This window comes from Lepidochelys kempii, chromosome 5, assembly GCF_965140285.1.
Source record: "Lepidochelys kempii isolate rLepKem1 chromosome 5, rLepKem1.hap1, whole genome shotgun sequence".
NCBI lineage: Eukaryota > Metazoa > Chordata > Testudines > Cheloniidae > Lepidochelys > Lepidochelys kempii.
Window position 1 is genome coordinate 37,975,022 of NC_136384.1, and position 24,430 is coordinate 37,999,451.

The window sequence follows — 24,430 nt, forward strand, 5'->3', positions numbered from 1 at the left end:
TCCAGGAGAGAGTCATGATGACATCACCACTGACTAATGTGCTATCCCCTTCATGTACCAATCTGACTAAATCCTTCTGGGACCTCCCTCTTCTCTGGCACACACTGCTGCAATGGTTCATCTTGCCCACATTCCTCACAGTATTGTCCAAGAGCGGGCGGGGCATTTCTCCTTTACCTGCTCATGCTGCATCCCACGATAAAAGTATCTTAATATGGATATGGAAACCTGCCCACCTGCTTTCCTGTGATGCTGACTCAGTCCATGCACTTCAGGGGCTGTTGTGTTTCCTATGGCTTTCATCCTTTCTTTTGAGGCTTCTGCTGTACATTCCATGTCTAAGCATCTGTCAAATGTAAGATCACCTTCCTGAAGCAGCTGTTTCTGCAGAGGATGATTCCAAGTGCCACAGATTATCTTGTCCCTAATCAGGGAGTCTAAGGCCCCAAAACTGCATGTAGCAGCCAACATGAATAAGGCAGTAACATAGGGGTCTAACTCCTCTCTTTTGGATTAATCTCTAGGGAAAAGCCTGAGTCACTTGACAGTTCATTTTTCTTTGGGGAGCAATATACTCCGAGGACTACTTTGAAGATTGAGGCAGTGCTGAGCTTCAGAGCGGTGCTGAACTCTGCCTTGTTCCCTGAAAAGGTAAAGTAACACTTTTACTTTCCTGTTGTTGTCGTCCTGCTAATACTCAGTTCTGCAAACAGCCCGAATTCCTCCATCCACCAGATCCATTGCTGGTCTAGGTTTGTATTTGCAAAATCCAGGGTCTTTGGACTGAGTTCCATGGCTCATGCTGCCAGCTGCTGCACTGCAGAGAACTCACAGCTCCAATGCTGCCACCATGTTTCAGTAGCAAACAGTGGAGCAGAATGCAGGTTAAGTTGAATAAGTGAAACTTTATTAAACCCTGTGCTCTGCTCTGTGCATGTGGCTGAATTGCTTTCAGCATAACTTTAACCATTCCCTGTTCCCCAGTGTCCTGTCAATAACAGGCCCTGCAGGGAATAGGGCCTCTCTAACTCCAGTTGCACTGATCATGATACACTCAGGAAGGGAGATCTAGAATGGGAAGAGGGGGATCCCTGAACAGGGAAGACCTTAGCCCCAAAATTATTTAGGCAAATCAAAAAGATGGAGAGGAAAGGTAACATGGCAGATTTTAAATGCTATGAAGGACGGTGGCAGTCATTCAAGTACCTCAAGCCAAGGCTATTAAGAGGTTTTACATATAGAATCAGCAAGTTTTTCTATGAATTCATTGGCTTACTGGCAACTAATTCAGACTGTGGTGGGCAGACGTTACCATTCCTTTGACACACTGATTATATCAATGAAAATATAAATAGCAGAATTGGAAAGGGTTGTGAATGTCTTATTTCTGGTTTCAGAGTAACAGCCGTGTTAGTCTGTATTCGCAAAAAGAAAAGGAGGACTTGTGGCACCTTAGAGACTAACCAATTTATTAGAGCATAAGCTTTCGTGAGCTACAGCTCACTTCCTCAGATGCATATCGTGGAAACTGCAGCAGGCTTTATATATACACAGAGAATATGAAACAATACCTATTCCCACCCCACTGTCCTGCTGGTAATAGCTTATCTAAAGTGATTTCCAGCACAAATCCAGGTTTTCTCACCCTCCACCCCCCCACACAAATTCACTCTCCTGCTGGTGATAGCCCATCCAAAGTGACAACTCTTTACACAATGTGCATGACAATCAAGCTGGGCTATTTCCTGCATAAATCCAGGTTCTCACATCCCCCCCACCCCCATACACACACAAACTCACTCTCCTGCTGGTAATAGCTCATCCAAACTGACCACTCTTCAAGTTAAAATCCAAGTTAAACCAGAACATCTGGGGGGGGGGGTAGGAAAAAACAAGAGGAAACAGGCTACCTTGCATAATGACTTAGCCACTCCAAGTCTCTATTTAAGCCTAAATTAATAGTATCCAATTTGCAAATGAATTCCAATTCAGCAGTTTCTCGCTGGAGTCTGGATTTGAAGTTTTTTTGTTTTAAGATAGCGACCTTCATGTCTGTGATCGCGTGACCAGAGAGATTGAAGTGTTCTCCGACTGGTTTATGAATGTTATAATTCTTGACATCTGATTTGTGTCCATTTATTCTTTTACGTAGAGACTGTCCAGTTTGACCAATGTACATGGCAGAGGGGCATTGCTGGCACATGATGGCATAGATCACATTGGTGGATGTGCAGGTGAACGAGCCTCTGATAGTGTGGCTGATGTTATTAGGCCCTGTGATGGTGTCCCCTGAATAGATATGTGGGCACAGTTGGCAACGGGCTTTGTTGCAAGGATAAGTTCCTGGGTTAGTGGTTCTGTTGTGTGGTATGTGGTTGTTGGTGAGTATTTGCTTCAGGTTGCGGGGCTGTCTGTAGGCAAGGACTGGCCTGTCTCCCAAGATTTGTGAGAGTGTTGGGTCATCCTTTAGGATAGGTTGTAGATCCTTAATAATGCGTTGGAGGGGTTTTAGTTGGGGGCTGAAGGTGACGGCTAGTGGCGTTCTGTTATTTTCTTTGTTAGGCCTGTCCTGTAGTAGGTAACTTCTGGGAACTCTTCTGGCTCTATCAATCTGTTTCTTTACTTCTGCAGGTGGGTATTGTAGTTGTAAGAAAGCTTGACAGAGATCTTGTAGGTGTTTGTCTCTGTCTGAGGGGTTGGAGCAAATGCGGTTGTATCGCAGAGCTTGGCTGTAGACGATGGATCGTGTGGTGTGGTCAGGGTGAAAGCTGGAGGCATGCAGGTAGGAATAGCGGTCAGTAGGTTTCCGGTATAGGGTGGTGTTTATGTGACCATTGTTTATTAGCACTGTAGTGTCCAGGAAGTGGATCTCTTGTGTGGACTGGACCAGGCTGAGGTTGGTGGTGGGATGGAAATTGTTGAAATCATGGTGGAATTCCTCAAGGGCTTCTTTTCCATGGGTCCAGATGATGAAGATGTCATCAATATAGCGCAAGTAGAGTAGGGGCTTTAGGGGACGAGAGCTGAGGAAGCGTTGTTCTAAATCAGCCATAAAAATGTTGGCATACTGTGGGGCCATGCGGGTACCCATAGCAGTGCCGCTGATCTGAAGGTATACATTGTCCCCAAATGTGAAATAGTTATGGGTAAGGACAAAGTCACAAAGTTCAGCCACCAGGTTAGCCGTGATATTATCGGGGATAGTGTTCTTGACGGCTTGTAGTCCATCTTTGTGTGGAATGTTGGTGTAGAGGGCTTCTACATCCATAGTGGCCAGGATGGTGTTATCAGGAAGATCACCGATGGATTGTAGTTTCCTCAGGAAGTCAGTGGTGTCTCGAAGGTAGCTGGGAGTGCTGGTAGCGTAGGGCCTGAGGAGGGAGTCTACATAGCCAGACAATCCTGCTGTCAGGGTGCCAATGCCTGAGATGATGGGGCGCCCAGGATTTCCAGGTTTATGGATCTTGGGTAGTAGATAGAATATCCCAGGTCGGGGTTCCAGGGGTGTGTCTGTGCGGATTTGATCTTGTGCTTTTTCAGGAAGTTTCTTGAGCAAATGCTGTAGTTGCTTTTGGTAACTCTCAGTGGGATCAGAGGGTAATGGCTTGTAGAAACTCGTGTTGGAGAGCTGCCGAGCAGCCTCTTGTTCATATTCCGACCTATTCATGACGACAACAGCACCTCCTTTGTCAGCCTTTTTTATTATGATGTCAGAGTTGTTTCTGAGGCTGTGGATGGCATTGCGTTCCGCATGGCTGAGGTTATGGGGCAAGTGATGCTGCTTTTCCACAATTTCAGCCTGTGCACGTCGGCGGAAGCACTCTATGTAGAAGTCCAGTCTGCTGTTTCGACCTTCAGGAGGAGTCCACCTAGAATCCCTCTTTCTGTAGTGTTGGTAGGGAGACCTCTGTGGATTAGTATGCTGTTCAGAGGTATTTTGGAAATATTCCTTGAGTCGGAGACGTCGAAAATAGGATTCTAGGTCACCACAGAACTGTATCATGTTCGTGGGGGTGGAGGGGCAGAAGGAGAGGCCCCGAGATAGAACAGCTGCTTCTGCTGGGCTGAGAGTATAGTTGGATAGGTTAACAATATTGCTAGGTGGGTTGAGGGAACCATTGCTGTGGCCCCTTGTAGCATGTAGTAGTTTAGAAAGTTTAGTGTCCTTTTTCTTTTGTAGAGAAGCAAAGTGTGCGTTGTAAATGGCTTGTCTATACCTTCAGATCAGCGGCACTGCTATGGGTACCCGCATGGCCCCACAGTATGCCAACATTTTTATGGCTGATTTAGAACAACGCTTCCTCAGCTCTCGTCCCCTAAAGCCCCTACTCTACTTGCGCTATATTGATGACATCTTCATCATCTGGACCCATGGAAAAGAAGCCCTTGAGGAATTCCACCATGATTTCAACAATTTCCATCCCACCACCAACCTCAGCCTGGTCCAGTCCACACAAGAGATCCACTTCCTGGACACTACAGTGCTAATAAACAATGGTCACATAAACACCACCCTATACCGGAAACCTACTGACCGCTATTCCTACCTGCATGCCTCCAGCTTTCACCCTGACCACACCACACGATCCATCGTCTACAGCCAAGCTCTGCGATACAACCGCATTTGCTCCAACCCCTCAGACAGAGACAAACACCTACAAGATCTCTGTCAAGCTTTCTTACAACTACAATACCCACCTGCAGAAGTAAAGAAACAGATTGATAGAGCCAGAAGAGTTCCCAGAAGTTACCTACTACAGGACAGGCCTAACAAAGAAAATAACAGAACGCCACTAGCCGTCACCTTCAGCCCCCAACTAAAACCCCTCCAACGCATTATTAAGGATCTACAACCTATCCTAAAGGATGACCCAACACTCTCACAAATCTTGGGAGACAGGCCAGTCCTTGCCTACAGACAGCCCCGCAACCTGAAGCAAATACTCACCAACAACCACATACCACACAACAGAACCACTAACCCAGGAACTTATCCTTGCAACAAAGCCCGTTGCCAACTGTGCCCACATATCTATTCAGGGGACACCATCACAGGGCCTAATAACATCAGCCACACTATCAGAGGCTCGTTCACCTGCACATCCACCAATGTGATCTATGCCATCATGTGCCAGCAATGCCCCTCTGCCATGTACATTGGTCAAACTGGACAGTCTCTACGTAAAAGAATAAATGGACACAAATCAGATGTCAAGAATTATAACATTCATAAACCAGTCGGAGAACACTTCAATCTCTCTGGTCACGCGATCACAGACATGAAGGTCGCTATCTTAAAACAAAAAAACTTCAAATCCAGACTCCAGCGAGAAACTGCTGAATTGGAATTCATTTGCAAATTGGATACTATTAATTTAGGCTTAAATAGAGACTTGGAGTGGCTAAGTCATTATGCAAGGTAGCCTGTTTCCTCTTGTTTTTTCCTACCCCCCCCCCCAGATGTTCTGGTTTAACTTGGATTTTAACTTGAAGAGTGGTCAGTTTGGATGAGCTATTACCAGCAGGAGAGTGAGTTTGTGTGTGTATGGGGGTGGGGGGGATGTGAGAACCTGGATTTATGCAGGAAATAGCCCAGCTTGATTGTCATGCACATTGTGTAAAGAGTTGTCACTTTGGATGGGCTATCACCAGCAGGAGAGTGAATTTGTGTGGGGGGGTGGAGGGTGAGAAAACCTGGATTTGTGCTGGAAATCACTTTAGATAAGCTATTACCAGCAGGACAGTGGGGTGGGAATAGGTATTGTTTCATATTCTCTGTGTATATATAAAGCCTGCTGCAGTTTCCACGATATGCATCTGAGGAAGTGAGCTGTAGCTCACGAAAGCTTATGCTCTAATAAATTGGTTAGTCTCTAAGGTGCCACAAGTCCTCCTTTTCTTTTTGTCTTATTTCTAGAATTCGAACATACTGGGTTATCCCAGTGTATATAAAATAACGAATAATGGTGTAGGATATACATGGCAATCTTAGGCATACTATGCTCCATACTATAAAAAAGTTATAAATGGGAATATTCTATAAAAATCTATGAATGAAAATATTTGTGCTATGATAGTTAGCCCAATTAATTTGTGGGCACTACTGAGGATTTTTTTGTTTTGTTTTTGATTTATATATAAGACTGAATGCCCTTCTATATTGGAATGCACACGTAAGAAACTCTGTGTGATAAGATAAAGGACTACTATACTAATGTGTGCTGTGATTGTTTGTATTTTTAAAAATTCCTGTTGCTTAAGTCAAAGCTGTTCATGTCTATTGTCTCAGTCGACCGTGATGCACTTCAAGGACAAATGACAGCTCAAGAATCACAGAGATAGCCTAATTTTAGTTCACATGAAACTGAAGAACTTGTGCAAATGATGACCAGGCACCACAGACTCATGCTTGGAGCTGGGTCACTGAAAAGGGATTTAATGAAGAAGCAAAGAGAATAGGACAGCCAGGTAGCCGTGGAATGCTCTCAGTTGTTCTTGGGAGATTTCAAACACAAATGCTGGTATCTCTTAATTCCTAGTGAACTGTCCGAGACCCACCGAGCAGAATCATCCTTACCTCTAATATGGACCACCATTAAAGGGGTGGGATTTTCCGATGTGCTCAGGATCAGCCCATTTCTATTCCCACTCATTACAGTAGGAGCAGAGTTAGGTCCACGCTGATTTTGAAAATCGCATGTCAGGGCCAGACAAGAAGTGTGGGACAGCTGTAGAAACTATTTAAAAGTTTACTTCAGAAAAAGCTTGTTTTTCCAAATCTCACAAGGACTTAAAAATCAAGGCACATTGAAACATTTATATGTCAAATTACTGGATTTACTGTAAATTAATGTACAAAAGTCCTGTTTGTATCATTACCGCATAAAGTAACATTTTATAATAATATAAGCAAAACCCATATTTTAACGCATAAGTATAAGGGGACAGAGTTACCACTATCAATGTAGCATGTAAATTCCTTTATTCAGGAACAGTGTGTTTTCATATCTTCAGAACCAACTGACCACAGTCCCACTTGTTTGAGGCCAATTGAAAAGCACATGACAATTCTTTTGATGCTGAATGGAACTTGCAGACAACTGAGTCCCACCCTAGAAGATAATTTATTGGATGGTTAGGCAGGTTCTTACTCACTGTAGTGAGAAGAGATTATATGTGCAGGGAGAAGACGGGTAGGGACTTATTTGTAAGAGGGGAATTATAGATGTTAGAGGAGGAGCAATAGCACTGCCCATGACTTTCCTGATGGAGTTTGAATGAACTGACTCCCTACCTATCTCCAACAGATAATACAGACCCTGAGTTTAAAAAGTCAATAAACAGGGGGATTAAAAATGCTGTAGAACAGCGTTTCTCAAACTGTGGTCCGTGGACACCTGGGGTTTGTGAAGGTACCGCAGAGGGTCCACTGATCAACTCCTCCCCTTCCCTCCCAGTGCCTCCTGCATGCGGGGGAACAGCTGTTCAGCAGCATGCAGGTGGTGCTGGGAGGGAAGGAGGGGGAGGAGCAGGGACAGGGCACGCTCGGGGAAGGAGGCAGAATCACATCCAGGGCTGCCAGATGCACTGATCAATTCCTCCACCCCCATCCCAGTGACTCCTGCACTCTGGGAAACAGGGACCGGCACGCTTGGGGGAGGGTGGAAAGAGGCAAGGAAGAGGAGGGGCAAGGAAGAGGAGGGGGCGAGAAGAAGTGGGGCAGAGGTGGGGCCTTGTGGGGAAGGAGTGGAGTGGGGGCAGGGCCCGGGGCAGAGCATGGGGTTTGAGGGTCCATGGAAAATTTTAACTCAAAATGGGGGTCCTCAGATTGCTAAAGTTTGAGAACCACTGCTGTAGAATATAATGCTGTCTGCAAAAAAGGAGAGGAGAGCACTGAGTGGCACTATTGCCTGGAATATGTACACATACTTTAAAAAGGGAAGGTCTCGCAGAAAGAGCTACAGTTCTGCTAATTCAGCTCACTGAATATGTGGTATTTATCACAGAAATGTTGTGTTGCAATATTATATCACCCAAGAGAGAATCTAATATTTGTGATACTATATAGTTAATGTTAAGAAGCACTCCAAATTTCTATAATAATACTTAGGCTTTCATCAAAGTGTTATAAAAATAACTGGAGAACTCATGGGAGGTAAAAAAGCATTTTCTCCATGTAACAGATGTGGAAACTGAGATAGAAAAGTTAATTGACTTGCCCAAAACCAAAGAAGAAACAGACATCTGAAATGGGATTGGAACTCTGGTTTCCCAAGATCCTCATCCTGTATTAATGCATTATACTTAGCCCTGGTCTATACTGGTGTCATGAAAATATATCCAATATATATTGTGTAATGTTGTAATTAGGAAGGGACCAGTTTCAAACATAGAATGAAAATTACACTGCAACCAGGAACACATATTATGTTTTGTTGTTAAGATTTCTGCAGTGTATATATGCCAATTAATTTGTATTTTAAGTCAACACACACATTAGTTAACCAATGAAAGGAGAATTAGTTTTATAATACATGGAAGATGATAATTTTATAATCTGCAGACTTTTGGGGTCTTATTATAGTCCAGTACTGACATAAGATTCTACTTTTAAAACATTTGGGAGCAGAACTACCTATTTGGATTTTAAATCAAAAGATGCTATTATAAAATTCTTAAAATACTGCTTCAGGGCAACAAAATATAAATAAAATTACTGTGAAAGATTGACACACATGAACACATACTTGCCACTGCAGACTGTTCTAAGAGTTACAAATAAAGGAGTGATAGAAGATCTTCAGTGGCAAGTGTTCTCCATGTAGTCTACAAGAATATTGATGGTTACTAAGGGTTTTCTGACTGGAATAAAAAATTTCAATGCAGAGTAATATTTTTTACTAGGTACTGTAATGCTTGCCACACATCAAAATTGTACAAATAAAGCTATAATTCCATCAAGGGAAGTGGATTAAACACTCCAGCTTCTGGTGGCTTATCATGTGAATCATGTGATTGAATTATAGCATAAATGATGTGGGTTATATTATTCCTTAAATTAGTCTGATTTTCAGAGATGTATCAATTCATTTGCAAAGGGATTCAGCTCTCTGAAAAATATGCTTTTGTGCCCTCTAGTGTTCAAAATCATGAAGACCATTTAGTATACAAATTCATACTGATTTCAGAGCAGCAGCCGTGTTAGTCTATATCCACAAAAAGAAAAGGAGTACTTGTGGCACCTTAGAGACTAACAAATTTATTTGAGCATAAGCTTTCGTGAGCTACAGCTCACTTCATCGGAATGCATCCAAAATATCCAAAGTGCAGAGCTTTTTTCAGCCATTTCCCTACATGATTGAACATTATTGTAGTCTGACAATGAATTCATACAAATGCTTCTCATTGATCAAATTTTAAGAAAAAAAAATCTAACATTTCCCCATAAGTCATCAGTGTGCATCACAGGAATCAATACTATTGCTGGTTTTTATCTTATAACAAATTTATTTTTTACCATGCTACAGAAGAGGATGAATTTGTGCACAGAGTGACTAATATCATATAGTATACCCTTATGTGACTATACACTGTAACTGCCTTAATATTTACCTAATATTATATTATACAATAGGAACACAGGCCTAGACAAGACAATATATATTAAGGCGGACAATGCCAAAAACATAATGATGCTGTATTAATCATTTTAAAAAACCTGATTCAAAGTCATATTTAATTTACAAAAATATAAGATTCATAATCAATTTAAAGAAAATACATCAGTCATACCTGTCTTCTGTTAAAATGGGATAAACAGGTTTTGAACTTACCTGCAAAAAAAGAAATACTGATTAAAATCATTCACTATGTTTTTTATCCAGAATGTTTAATAGCTTATTCTTCAGTAACATGACCTAAAACCATCTTTTTGGATATACTTTATAGTCAGGCTATTATGGAAAGAGCAACATACAACTTCTATTCTCTGATAAGATAGTATTACAGTAAAGTCATTATTATAGGAAACTTTAAAACAAAATAACTGATTAAACCCAATTAACTGATGGGTTATGCGCCAAATTGCACAGAAATGGAATGTTGTTTACAGTAGGCTCAGATTGTGATGTACACTTTTTGAATCATACCATTCATTTGAATGCAAACGTGCAGCTTTCACTGAAGTTAGTAAACACTTCTGCGGGTAGCACATGGCCCCACTTGTATAAATAAAATTATTTTTCAATCTTCAGTACATCAAATGTTCCCTGTATGTATCTGGATCCAGCCATGTACACAATAATTGGTACTTTTGTACCAATGCAGTACACATAGTTCTAAATGATTGAAGATATATGTTTTACACCAATATTGTTACAGTAGTCTGATCTAAGTAACATGTTTGCTGAAATAGTAAATACCCCATTATAAGGCACCTTCATAGAATATATATGAGTAGCCTAATATATTCATTATATTTATTTTTATTTTGGTGGGAGTACTGTCTACATGTACTGTAAGAGTGTTGTCTACAATGTGGCTCAGCATTAAAAGCCTCTAGTCTCAGTTTATCACTAACTCACTGTCTGACTTTGGAGGCAGCTCATTGTCTTTGCCTCAGCAGATTTATCTGTAAAATGGATATGATATATACTTACTGTACCTCATACTGGAACTGTGAACATTAATTTAGTATGTGTAAAGTGTTTGAAATCCTACAATGAATGAGACTATGTAGAACATTTAATAAAGAATATTATATGTAACAAAACTGACAGTTTTTTTTCTGGTTTCAAATAATAACTTTGGATGGAATATTGCACACATTGTATCTCTTTCCAAGTCTCTAATTTTTCCGATTTTAATGAATTAATAGTTCTTCAATAATACTAAACAGTGCCATAACATATCTGAGAAAAAGAGCAGAAAAAGAGAGCTTGCAAGATGAACCATGGTTTTACTAGAAACTAGCAGGCTATTCAATACAAATCGTGCAGCATAATTCTCAGTATACATCAAACTCTGGCAGGGTTGTCAAGACATTGATCTACTTATGAAGCCCAAATGAACTACTCAGATTTCTTTTTTTAGCAAAGTACAGTTTTAGCCCTCATAGTTGCCAGAATCACCTTCCAAACATGAAGTAGTTGAAACCAATGCAATGTTGTCTTCCTTAGTCTTCAGACAGTCTGAAATACTAACTCAGGTCTGAACTACCCTGTCCCCATTAATGTTATTAGGATGCCTACTGTAAAGTCAAATGACAACACTTAAATGGCAACACTGATATTTCATTGCTTAGCTTTTCATCTGATAGGGAAGCTGAATGGGGAAGGATGTGGGAACAGGGAGCTGCTGCAGGGAAGAAAATGTAGGGGATAGAACAGGTCAGACACACAAAAATCACACCAGAGAAAGAGTAAAGAGGAAGGGAAGGAAGAGAATCAAAGGACAGAAACAGCAATGGTCCTAAAGATGACCATATATTTCCACTGATTGATAATAAATGAGACAATAAATCACTGAACAAAAAATAATGATAACGAGTAAAAGTTATTACATAAATCCTATAGGTAAAGTTTTAAAAGGGCCTAAGGTCCAGATCCTCAAAGGTATTAAGGTGCTTAACTTCCATGGGAGTTAGGCACCTAAAATATTTGAGGATCTGGGCCTAAGTTCCATCATCAAAAGTGACAATCATTGTGCAAACATGCTGCTGAAATCAGTGAGGGTTCCACTCTGTGCACTTGGTGTTGCACCAGATACACGAGTTTCATATTAGAGATGACTCCAAGCTGCAAAGTTGAATTCAGGACTGCTGAGAACCAGGGTTTTAGTGATGCTAAACATCATCATACCAACAGGCATCAGCTATGATACTTGTATCTGAATTCCCCCTCAACATTCAAATTTGCTCAGAACCATAAGGTTTGTTTGGGCCCATCTCTAATTTGTGACTCACATAACAACCACCCATATAATTCATACCTGGACCATCTAGCAAGGATCACACAAGGTTTTATTTATAAATTAAATTAAGTTCTTAATTACGGTCCTTAATTACACTCCGGTGGCTATAGCTTAAAAACCAATTAGCTTTTGTTGGTACTACCAATTAGAGCTGCATTTTTCCTATTTAGTTCTTTTAAAAAATCATGACATGTTTAATTAACAAACAGGACTCAAATTTTCCAATAGCTATTTCATGGCATAAAAATTAGCTCTACATGCTGTACCTCAGCAGTACTTTATTTACTTAAGTGTATGCTGTTTAATAGAGAGTAAATTTGTCCATTAGATGTTTCTGCCTATATAGCACCTGCCTTCCTAAATCTAAAAAGTGAAAGTGTAGTCTATGCTTAAAGCTCCACAAACCTTGTATCCTCAAAGGCATTACATTATTACATCAAACATGTCTGGTTCTTTTAAAATATTCCAAACTTGAAGTCTGAACTAGGAGAATTTCAGTTTCCACCTCCTCCTCCTCCTCCTCCTTTTTAAAATTTAATTCAAAGTATTCCAAATGAGAAACTTCAGACAGCACAGAAATAGCCTGTTCACCCAAACGTAGGCCGTTCCTATTAGCCTGTTGTTCAAAAATGAATCTGAACTGAATGTAGGAGGAAGTGAGAGGGAGAGAGACCAGAAATCAGCTACATTAGGAAAAAAGGGTCTCAAATGATGGCTGTCATGTAGTTCTTGTTCTCTTACTAAGGATCAGGAATGACTGGTTAAGACCAACAAGATACAAGAGAATCAAAGCTATAGGGCAAATGTGAAAAAGGCTAATATTCTAGGATGTATTAACAGGAATATTGTATGAAGGTTTTTAAGAACTGGTTGGACAAACACTTATCAGGGATTGTTTAGGTTTATCTGGTACTGTGTCAGCACAGGAGCGTGGACTGGATGACTTCTCGAGTCCCTTCCAGTCCTACATTTCTACAATTCTGTGGTTCACTTTCAGAGTACAGAATCCCATGCAAGGATGAGGTATCTCAGGGGAGATGCGGGGTTGGGGTGGGGTGGTGGAATATATTTGGGAAAGACAGGCTTTCAAAGTTGTATGTGTCAGCATCTAGTAAAACATAGGTCTGCACAACGAAAGTGGTTTTAATGGGCTTCCCTGGTGTGTGAAAAAATGCAACCACTCTCTTTTGGCAGCTACCAAGGCCCTCAAATCCCCACTATTCAAGAAATCTTTTTCTAGCAGATAAATGTCAACAGATATCATCAAGTGAGGTACAGTGGTCTCCCTGCAGGATACCCTGCAGTGACCACAAATAAGTAGAATTATGCAGCTTGCCCATCTAAATCCAATCTTATTGGCACCTGTGCTGCAGTGAAAGAAATTGGCATGCTAACATGCAGAAGAACACAAAATGCCATCCCAGCGGGTTGCCATGAGCATGAATGGTTGAGAGATGCATAGTATACCATTGTCTTTGTAAAGGGCAAGATTTTGAGCCAAGAATGTTGCAATGTTTGTCAGCCCTGCACTCTCTCACTTATTGTTAAAGGGACACACCAAGTAAGTTTTGAGTATAGCTGGTTGGAAACCAGAATTTCCTTTCCACAGGAAATTCTAATAATTTGATTTTTTTTATTCCAAATCAGAATGAAAAGCCAAAATTTCCCACACAATGAAAATTCCAAAAAATTTCAATTTAGAACTTTTGAAGCATTTCATGTCAATACTGTCAAATTGTTTCATTTTGAGAAGGTAAAAATGTTTCTTTTTTCTGTCAAAATTTCATAATAGAGTATAAAATATGTAATATAGAGATATTAATATCTGAATACAATATAGACATTGAAACAAAATGAATCAGAATGGTAACCCTGAAATCAAACACTTCAAATTTATTGAAACAAAGTCAAATGCTTGATTTTGACTTTTTCCAGTTGAAAATATTGAAAGATACATTTCCACAAAATGTGGGAAACTGCATTTTCTGAGAGAAAACTGTTTTGTCAACAACAAAACTCTAGTCTCCATCTCTAGTTTTGAGCTCAAATAATTTGAAAACAAAATAACTTTCACAACTGTGTAAAGTAAAGTTTTAATTTTGTTGAGTCAGTAGATGAAAATAAAATCATTGCCGTTTCCACTTCCTGACATCACCACTATTATTTAACGTTTACTTAGAAGACACTGCACTGAGATTCATAAAATCTGTGCTTATTGTCCAGTTCTGCCAAAAACTTTGGGTGTGTGACTTTGAGGAAGTCACTAAGACCCTGATTCAATCAGATGGGTATGGGTAACTGGCTGGTATATTTGGGAGGGGCAAGGAGGAGGCCTTAGCACCTCTCTCCCTCTACAAAAAAATGGGGATTGGAGGTAGAAATAAAAAACACTGAGTTTGAACAAAAGCTTGTTTCTCTCACTTTAATAAAGGTGGACAGTTTCAGGCTATGTCTACACTACAGACCTTACAGAGGCACACCTGTACCGCTGCAGCTGTGCCCTGAAAGTTCTCCTGTGTAGCCACTCTATGCTGGTGGGAGAGAGCTCTCCCACTGGCATAATTAAGCCATACCAATGAGCTGCAGTAGTGCTGCCCACACCAGCTCTTCTTTTGGTCAGGGGGAAGGGGCGGGGGGTCTTTTCGGGCACCCCCACCCTTAAACTATTACTTTTTAAAATATGAGTTAAAAAAATGACTTGCACATCTGCAAAAGTTCCAAACGATCTTCACCTGGGCTTCTTGAAATGAATTAACTTCTTGACATCTGTAAACTGTAAATCATCAGTTTTGTCCTTGTGTATATGTATATCAGTTGAGCCATGATTGTTCTAATGTGGATCAAAGCCACTTTTTAATACAATGTAGAACCGTGAAACTAGACACACTTACAGCATTGGTTGCAGGTACCAGTGAAATAATTTTTATCAACCACTTTTGCAGGAAGCTGTTTGGCCCAATGACCTGAGATATTTCTGAACTAACTTCAACAATCTTTCTTTAAGATGACAGCTGGCTTGCAGGAGATGAAATGAATAATCAGTTGATCATGGTTGAAATCAGAAGCATATACTTGAAATACATCTTACAGAACAATGTAAAAAGGGTCACACTCGGTCAGACCAATGGTCCATCTAGCCCAGCATCCTGTCTTCTGACAGCGGCCAATGCCAGATGCTTCAGAGGAATGAACAGAACAGGCAATCCTTGAGTAATCCATCCTCTGTCATCCACTCCCAGCTTCTGGCAAACAGACGTTAGCAACACTCAGAGCATGGGGTTGCATCCCTGACCACCTTGGCTAATAGCCATTGATGGACCTATACTCCATGAACTTATCTAGTTCTTTTTTGAACCTTGTTATAGTTTTATCCTTCACAACATTTCCTGGCAACGAGTTCCACAGGTTGACCGTGCAATGTGTGAAGAAATACTTCCTTTTGTTTGTTTTAAACCTACTGCCTATTAATTTCATTGGGTGAACCCTGGTTCTTCTGTTTGTGAAGGGGTAAATAACACTTCCTTATTCACTTTCTCTACATCAGTCATAATTTTATATACTTTTATCATAACGCCTCTTAATCTGTTTTCCAAATTGAAAAGTCCCAGTCTTTTTAATCTCTCCTAACACAGAAGCTATTCCATACCCCTAATCATTTTTGGTGCCCTTCTCTGTACCTTTTCCAATTCTAACATACCTTGTTTGAGAGGGGTTGACCAAAATTGCAGAATCTTGAACTTGTGTTTCTGTTATAATTGGAGTTATGAGGGTTTCAAGTTTTTGAATAATTTTGTAACCTCTCTATTTGAAGTTGGATTGAATACTGGACATTGTAAAATCAATTCATTTGAAGTAGATGTACTTATACAATTTCTGTGCTGAATTTGGGTAGCTGGGCTCACCTTTCTGTATTTCCATTTTCTTGGGAACTTTTTTCTTCCATGGAAGCTCAGGGAGTCTCTCTCCAATTTAAAACTTCTTCTGGTGGATTAACTCCCAGAATAAATTATAGCTTTCATCTGATTACAGGGATTGAAGTGAATGAAGAGTCATTTTCATGTAATTGGCCATTTGTTGCTGAAACATCTGACCCTTGCAGACTTTTTGACCTAGTTCAATACCAAACAGGAAGTTAAACTTTTCCATTTGAGCTGTTATGGGAATGAAGATCATAGGGTAAAAATCAGTGGACCAGAAGGGAATATCAAGAAGAGAATCCCTGAAAGCACCCACTGTTCCTCAAAGGCATCCCAGGAGTCTGTGGACATTGCCCAGAGGAACTCTGCTTGGACATGTGATCGAACCAGGGACTAGAAATAGACCACACAGTCACAGAGCACCCCCCATCCAATTTACCCCTCTTTGCTTGGTGGATGGCCACCTTGTACAACCCTGATATACTCTATGTAGATGTGCGCTGTGGTCTCCCTCTCACCACAAAAGGAGCAGGTGTGTGTGTGTGTGTGGGGGGGGATTAGTGAACTGTGCCAGGTACATGCTTGTGCTCACGGCTCCATAAGAAGCTACCAGCTGATATCCCTGGCAGGCTGTGAAACCAATCACCGACTGATATCCCTGGCAGGCTATGGAACAGGCCGGCCCACCAGGATTCATTGTCCTCCTTAGTATCAGGGTGGGACACAAGGGAGAGGAGGTGAATAGTATGAAGCATAAGTGTACGGGGGACAACTAATGAAAAACAGGGATTGGAGTGATGGTCACAGGTTCAGCATGAGTGTATACAGATGTTTTTCCTAGGTGCAGTTCAGAGGTGGACCAGCTGGATGGTATTCAGCCAACTTCGGTTGTGTGCTGGGGGTGGCCGGGGAGGCTCACAGGGCAGGGGCGCAATGACAACTTCCGGAGGGCCAAGGGTGAGAGGTGGCTGGAGAGTACCCTCCTCCAGGATCTGCTCAATGAAAGGAAGAGAAGCAGGAGGCAAGGCTGCCCGCACCTTCTTTGGATGTTGTGTAGTGAATGAGGCAGGGGATTGGAGAAAAAAAAAGGATGGTCTCTCGGTTGGGCAGCTAAATGCAGCTCTGGAGAACTGGATTCTATCCCTGCCTCTGCCACAGAGTTCCTATGTGATTCTAAGCACGTTACTTAAACCAAACAAACAAGTTATAAAAACAAACTTTTCACAGGTGGTCACTAATTGTGTGTTCCTCATTTTCTGGGTGCAGGTCTTGAGGCCCTGGGTTAGATTTGCAGAAACACTGAACACTTATAGCTGCAATTCAAGTCAATGGGAACTGTGCTTTGAACATATTAATCATAGAATCATAGAATATCAGGGTTGGAAGGGACCTCAGGAGGTCATCTAGTCCAACCCCCTGCTTGAAGCAGGACCAATCCCCAATTTTTGCCCCAGATCCCTAAATGGCCCCGTCAAGGATTGAACTCACAACCCTGGGTTTAGCAGGCCAATGCTCAAACCACTGAGCTATCCCTCCCCACTATATGCCCATATCCTTATAACTACTACCAATTTCCTTGTAATTTTAAAGTTACAAGATGTTTCATTCTGCATTAAATAGCTGCACATGCATTAGCAGTATTCCATGTTTCAGATAAGTACTTATAGATAAACCTACTATATACCATGTATGTGCCAGTGTTGTTTAAAACACAGATGACTTATATACTTTTCAGTGGCCAAAGCATGAACCACTCATTATGGCCGGTGGACATAGGCAAATAAAATATAAAGTTTCAGCTGTTTATGTACAATCCCATGTGGGGAGAGGGGAGTGCATTTTTATAAACAATGGAAAAAATCTAATTTTTCCTCAACTTCTAACTCAAACAGCTAAAGCGGTTTTGCTCAACCTTTCAAAAAACAAAATAAAACAAAAGCTCAGAATGAAAGAGAACAAACATGGAAATGTACATTCTTAGCAGTGAAATTTCTGGAAAGTTATGAATCTGAGAAACAAGTAGTTATAATTGACAGTGTTTTGCAACCTTAACCATAGTAGTAACCAGTGATGGTCACTATAGTACACGGATACAAAATCCACATGTAGACACAGACTGTGTAAACATGAAATCAAAAGTATCCATTCATGAAGGTTATAGTGAATTCTGTGGCATCTAGCCAGCTTCACCTAACTACCAATCTTTTTACATGACATCCAACAATTACACACTGGTGTTACCACCTTAATCACAAGACTCAGTGTTTGAAGTACAACTCTGTTTATTCTGAGAATCCAAACCTTTTTCTTAGGAGCTTCTTGAAGATAGAAACCAGTGCACAGCTACAAGCCCGTCTCTTCTTCCAGCAGCTGTTTACTCTCTGACAGTGGTGTTGGAACAGGGAGTGCTGCCACACCCCCTGGCCTGAGGTAGTAATAACCACCACCAAATACATGGTTTCCATCATCAGGAACCCTACTATAAACTTTCTTCCAGCGCCCCTGCTCTCTGAACACTTCAGCCTCTGCAAGAGCTCACTAACAATGTCTCCATCATATTCTTAATTGGGCAGTTCCTATTTATCTTATTTACTTCACTAATAACAAAAACAACAAATCCAACCATAAACAAATATTCAAGATTATTGTTAAATATAAATAATATGAACCTATTTATTATCTATTCCATCCATTCCAGGGACTTAACAGTCTTCCTGGTTAAAATAAATGTTGTCTCAATGCTGAACAACTACTATATTAAATATAGTTCTATTTTTTCCCTAAAACGCAGCCTAGCTTTCCACCATTCTGTAGACTTGTAAAAGTTGACTGTCCCAAATGATAATATGTCAGTGTCTGTTTTGGTCTTCATATTCTGATTGTCTTTGAGGTTTTCCTGTATGAGGTGGTAGCTCCTTTTGCACTGACAAACATTTCTGAGTACTCTGGCTGAATTACGTCTACTGCCAAATGTTCTGAAACTGAGTCATCAGCATGGAGTTCAAGGCCAGATGGTCTCAGTCCCTCTGAAGATGGCTGTGCTGGAGCTGGTAATGAACTCTCTTGCTTCAAGATTCAGTGATGTCCTTGTTTCTCTGTGTAGAATGTTTTGTGTCATATCAATATGACTGTCAGTTGGGTCAACTGATGAAACCGGTACAATTCCAAAATCCAACCATTTTGAGTTTTCAGAGTCCTCCAAAACATTTCTTGGTTCCTTCAGTCTTTTCTGCAAAGACACTTTCTTTACTTTGAAAACAATTTCCCCCTTTTCTGCAAAGACACTTTCTTTACTTTGAAAACATTTTTCCCCTTGGATGGCTCTTCACTTTGCTGTTTGGATATACAGTGCGGGATCATCATGCTGAAACTCACATTTATGTCATAATATTCTTACCAACCAGTAATTGCACAAAAAATCATTCTGACATCAGTCGGGCAAATCAAGTAGCTTTGAGAGTCTCCCATACAAAAGCAAGAAGACTGGGAAAACTGTCACTTCACTAACTGCAACTATAGGCATGAAGCACACTCTTTACATACTCCTTCCAATTTGGTTTCTTGTCCTCTAGAATTCTGAGCATGAAGGGTTCAGTTAAATATTAAACTGGATTTTCTTGGGGATGGTATGCAGTTGTAAAATTTTTGGATACCTGTGTATTCTGAAGCTTTTTTAATCTCAAATTCTCCAATTCTTTTATTTGGTTATGGTATATCTTTTAAGGGAATCCAAATTACAATGTGAAGTCACTAAAGATTTTCTCAGCAGCAGTTTGTTGTAGGATACATTCAGGCAAATTTCATAAAATTATCCTTGGTCACCAGGGTAGACTCATACCCTCCTTTACCTTCATTTGAAAGGAGGAATCAGTGCAAATCATTTCAAATGGTGCTGTGGAGAGAACATTTTGCACAGGTGCTCTGCTAGGTATATTTGGCCTTTTCCCCTTCACATGTTTACAAACGCTTGTGATATGATGTTATATATCCTGATGGATCTTTTACTACTCAGTCTGTTCCCAAGTGAGGCATTTCTTCATACTACTGTTTATACATTTCAGAGTAACAGCCGTGTTAGTCTGTATTCGCAAAAAGAAAAGGAGTACTTGTGGCACCAATAAATTGGTTAGTCTCTAAGGTGCCACAAGTACTCCTTTTCTTTTTGTTTATACATTAGCTCCCTATTTTGCATTTGCAGTACAAGTTGGGTGCTACAGGTTGTCTTGCATCTCAAAATAGTATTGAAGTCAACATGAAGTTGGGTCCACTTGTATAGAAACTATTAAACTACATAGGAATCCCCTTTTCTTTCCTTCAGACTCAATTTGATGTAGCTTTTCTTTAGCTCTATAATTCTTCCAATTACAGAATCACTTGTTTAAGATATTTTTAGCTCATCAGGACACATTTGTCACCCACTGGGTTCAATACATTGTATTAATTTGCTTGCAGAGTAGACAGATCTGTTATAATTGCCCAAATTCATTCCAAACAACCATCATTTGGAGCTTTCACTGATTGAACATTTGCTGAAATGCTCTCTGAATAATACTTTTGTGTGCATTTCTCATGTGTATTTCCATATTTAAAGATTCCCTGGATAAATAGTGGGCATCAGCATTCACTTTTTCAGGATGCCATTTTATGGTGAAGTTGAAATCGGAAAGCCCCAAAACCCAGCTCTAATCAGAATCATTTAGTAAAGCTGACGTCACTACATGCATTAGTGTGGTAATTATCAATATACACTGTGAATGAAGGTGCAGAGAAGAGGTAATAGTTGAACCTTTTTATTATAGGCCACGTCAGAGCTAGAAATATCAGTTTTACATAATGTAAGTGGTAGTTCTTCTCTGCAGTGTTCTGGATCCACAGGCCATCATCTGGAATTTTCTATCTTGCTTCTAGTACAAGACAGCTCCAAGACATTCATTAGAGGCAACAGTATGCAAAGTGAATTTCCAGTATCGGAGTAAGCCAGGATTGGAGGATTGGATACAGCATGAATCAATTGTTTTTAAATTCTTTGATGTAGTTCTGTACATACCTCTGATTCTGGTTCTTTTTCTTTTTGAAGACAGGTTGTTTGGAATTGGAAAGGAAATCATACAATTGTTTTGCCACCCTCAAAAATCACTTATAAATTTCTTGTGCTATCTAGTAAACGCAACCAATTTTTGTATTTCTCTCACTATAGAAGATTTCAAAGCTTGTACAGCAGCTATGTCTTTTAGGTCAGTTTTTATAACCCTCAGCTGACACCATCCTTCCACAATAATGCTGCTCCTTGATACCACTTTTCTGTTCACTTTTGAGAACTTTTATAACATCCTCCACATGATCCCTGAAACCTTTATTGTAGACAAGGCGCATAACTATAACTAAGTTAGCTATGCTTCACCTCTCAGGTCTTCTAGGCATACTTCCATGCAGCACTGGAATGCCACAGAGACATTAGGTGGTTCAAAAGGAATGTGAACACATTCATATAATCCCCAGAGTATGATTAAGGCTGCGAGTTTGTCACAAAGGTCATGGAAGTCACAGATTCCATGACCACCATGACTTCTGCAGCAGCCGGTGTGCCTGGCTCAGGGGCAGCTCAGGCAGCCCCTGCACTAGTTGTACTGGCCGCTACTGGGGCAGTCTTGGGCCACCCCCTGCCCCCGAGCAGAGTTTGGGTGTGGGAGGGGTCAGGGGTAGGGGCATGGGACAGGGTGAGGTGGGCTCTGGCCGGTGCTTATCTGGGGGGCTCCAGAAGCGGCAACATCCCCCTCGCTCAGCTGCGAGGCAGAGGTGTGGCCAGGCAGCTCTGCATGCTGCCTCCGCCTGCAGACACCACCCCCACAGCTCTCAGTGGCTGCGGGGGTCCTGGGCCACGTGCTACCACCCACAACCCCCAGCAGCAGCAGGGATTCCAGGCTGCCTGCCCCCCTCCCCACACCAGCGGGGGTTCTGGGCCGTGCGCCGATGCCCACCTCCACTCCAGCACCAGCAGGGGTCCTGGGTGACGCACTGCTGCCTGCCCCCTCGCAGCACCCAGGCCGCCTTCCCTCAGTACTCGCGGTGCCCCCAGACAGCCCCTCCCCCAAGTTTTAGTAACAGGTATTTTTAATAAAAGTCAAGAACAGGTCACAGGCTGTGAATTTTTGTTCACTGCCCATGACCTGTCCGTGACTTTTACTAAAAATACTCGTGACTAAAACGTAGCCTTAAGTATGCTTAATGCTGTGTGAACACTTCCTTCACTTATAATGTGATGATGAGCTTTTCTTTGATCAAGGACAGAGAATCATGAGTTTCCACCTAAGCCATCAAGGATATCTTGAATTCTGATTATAGGATCTCTGTCAGAAACAGTGTTTTTGGTTAATTTTCAATAGTCTATGTATAGTCATAATGTGTCATCTTTTTTTCTGACATACACCACAGGTAAGGAATATGATGATATTGTCGTTTGCCTCCACATTCTGGCAGAATCTTTTATGCAATCTTCACCTCATTATAGAATGGTGAATAGCATTATACATTTTCTGGACAAGGGTCTTGTCAAACAATTTAAGGTCCATCTTGAAAGTTTCAATACACTCTGCCCCTGAATCATCCCTTATAAAAGTGCTACATTCTTCATACAATATGTCTTTGGAAACTTCCTGTTCTTCTTCTGTGAGGTGTTGCAAGTTGACAAGAGGGTCCTATACTTCACTGTGGAATTGTGAGGTGTCTTTATGCTCAGGCAGCCTTAATTCGTTGGTTATTGTAATGTTCATTTCCTTTCAATGGGGGCCCACTTTTTGGCTTCTGTGGTAATTGCACAGTATAGATAGCATGGACCAACTGTACATGCCCCATTATGGTTCTCCCCTTGAAGATAGCCCGACTTGATTATGTAAAGAGTTGTCACTTTGGATGGGCTAGCACCAGCAGGAGAGTGAATTTGTGTGGGGGGGTGGAGGGTGAGAAAACCTGGATTTGTGCTGGAAATGGCCCACCTGTTGATCACTTTAGATAAGCTATTACCAGCAGGACAGTGGGGTGGGAGGAGGTATTGTTTCATGATTTCTGTGTGTATATAAAGTCTGCTGCAGTTTCCACGGTAAACATCTGATGAAGTGAGCTGTAGCTCACGAAAGCTCATGCTCAAATAAATTGGTTAGTCTCTAAGGTGCCACAAGTACTCCTTTTCTTTTTCCCTTGAAGATGATATGTTTAGTGACATTCCTGACAGTGACTCCAATCTGATGAGAGTTTCCTTTTGGAAGACAAATGAGGTGTTCTGCCATATCCAGATTTTCAGGCCACAGTGTATAATTTGGTACAAACAGTACCGGGGTGTCTCCCTCTGTGCAGTTGCTTCTTGCTGTACAACTCATCGCAACTGTTGTCCTCTTGGAATGGTGACATTTCTCATTCTTTTCTTGACTGAAAATATTCTCTGCCCTTTTGCTCTTCTGCTTTATTAATTTAGTATGTTTTTGCCTGATTTACCTCTGTATGAAGTGCTGAATTTAAGAATTGCACAAAATGTAAGAAAAGGGCACTAGACTTTCCTTGAGTCACCTACTAATTTTGGCAATGATACTGAAGCCTGCTACAGATTGCTCCATCTCTCCATCACATATCTTAGCATTAATTAAGGTGCGGTTCTGCATAATTCACTATCTACCAATCTTATTATATAACATCCACCAGTTATACACTAACATTACACTTTTAATCACAACACTCAGTTTTTCAAAGAGGACTTTGTTCATTCTGGGAATACAAACTTGTGGTTTTTTTCGGAGCTTCTTGCTAAGACACACCTCAGCGCACAGCGTCTGATCAGCCTCCTCTTTTGGCAGCAGTGCACACTCCAGCTCCTGCAAGAACTTACTCACCATGTCCCCAACTTATTCTTAAAGAGGGCATTCCATTTTTCTTACGTAATTTATTTCACAATTAACAAAATCAACAATAAACAAATATTTAAGATTATTACTAAATACAGAGAATGAACCTATTTCTAAAACATCTATTCCAGGGAACACACACGGATACAGAACACAATTATGCAGCTTGCTTTGCTAAGTTATCAGCCTATAAAATATTAATGATTAACTCTTGTATAAGCAACATAATGAGAAGTAGTTGCTGCCTGCTAATAATTGAGTGCCAAAGCAATATGTTTTACTGATGTACTAAGTGACAGAAGCCAGTAGGTAATTAAAAAAAACCGGTTTGAAGCATAGATCCCATTATTGCAATGGTCTATTCCATTAAAGTTATTATGTACCCTCACCACTGCAGTATTTGAGCACCTTTCAGAATTGCACTGAGTATTACAATTAGCATCTGAATGTGAGATTCTTCCTCTCCCCAGGAGTGCAAAGATCTGCACCCTGGACAATAACTGTTGTACATGTGTTTAGTGAAGCAAACAGCTCAACAACAAAAAGAAAACACTACTGCACACAGAAAATAAGTTTACTAATCAAAAAGAGGTTGAAAAAGTGCAGTGATCAAAAACAATGGTCTGATTACAAGAGGTATTAACTGCTTAC

The 24,430-nt window shown here is 40.9% G+C and overlaps 1 protein-coding gene across 8 annotated transcripts in view; it reads right to left on the reverse strand.

Annotated features, from left to right (window-relative positions):
• Nucleotides 1-24,430, reverse strand: part of PDE4D (phosphodiesterase 4D) — a 773,254-nt gene that overhangs the window by 312,862 nt on the left and 435,962 nt on the right. The window contains exon 1 of one of the 8 annotated variants that reach the window (XM_073343998.2): nucleotides 237-816. The exons of the other annotated variants lie outside the window; for them this stretch is intronic. The gene's annotated coding sequence lies outside the window, so the exon portion shown is untranslated. Of the gene's footprint in view, nucleotides 1-236; nucleotides 817-24,430 lie in introns of those variants that run through there. 8 annotated transcript variants of the gene reach the window in all.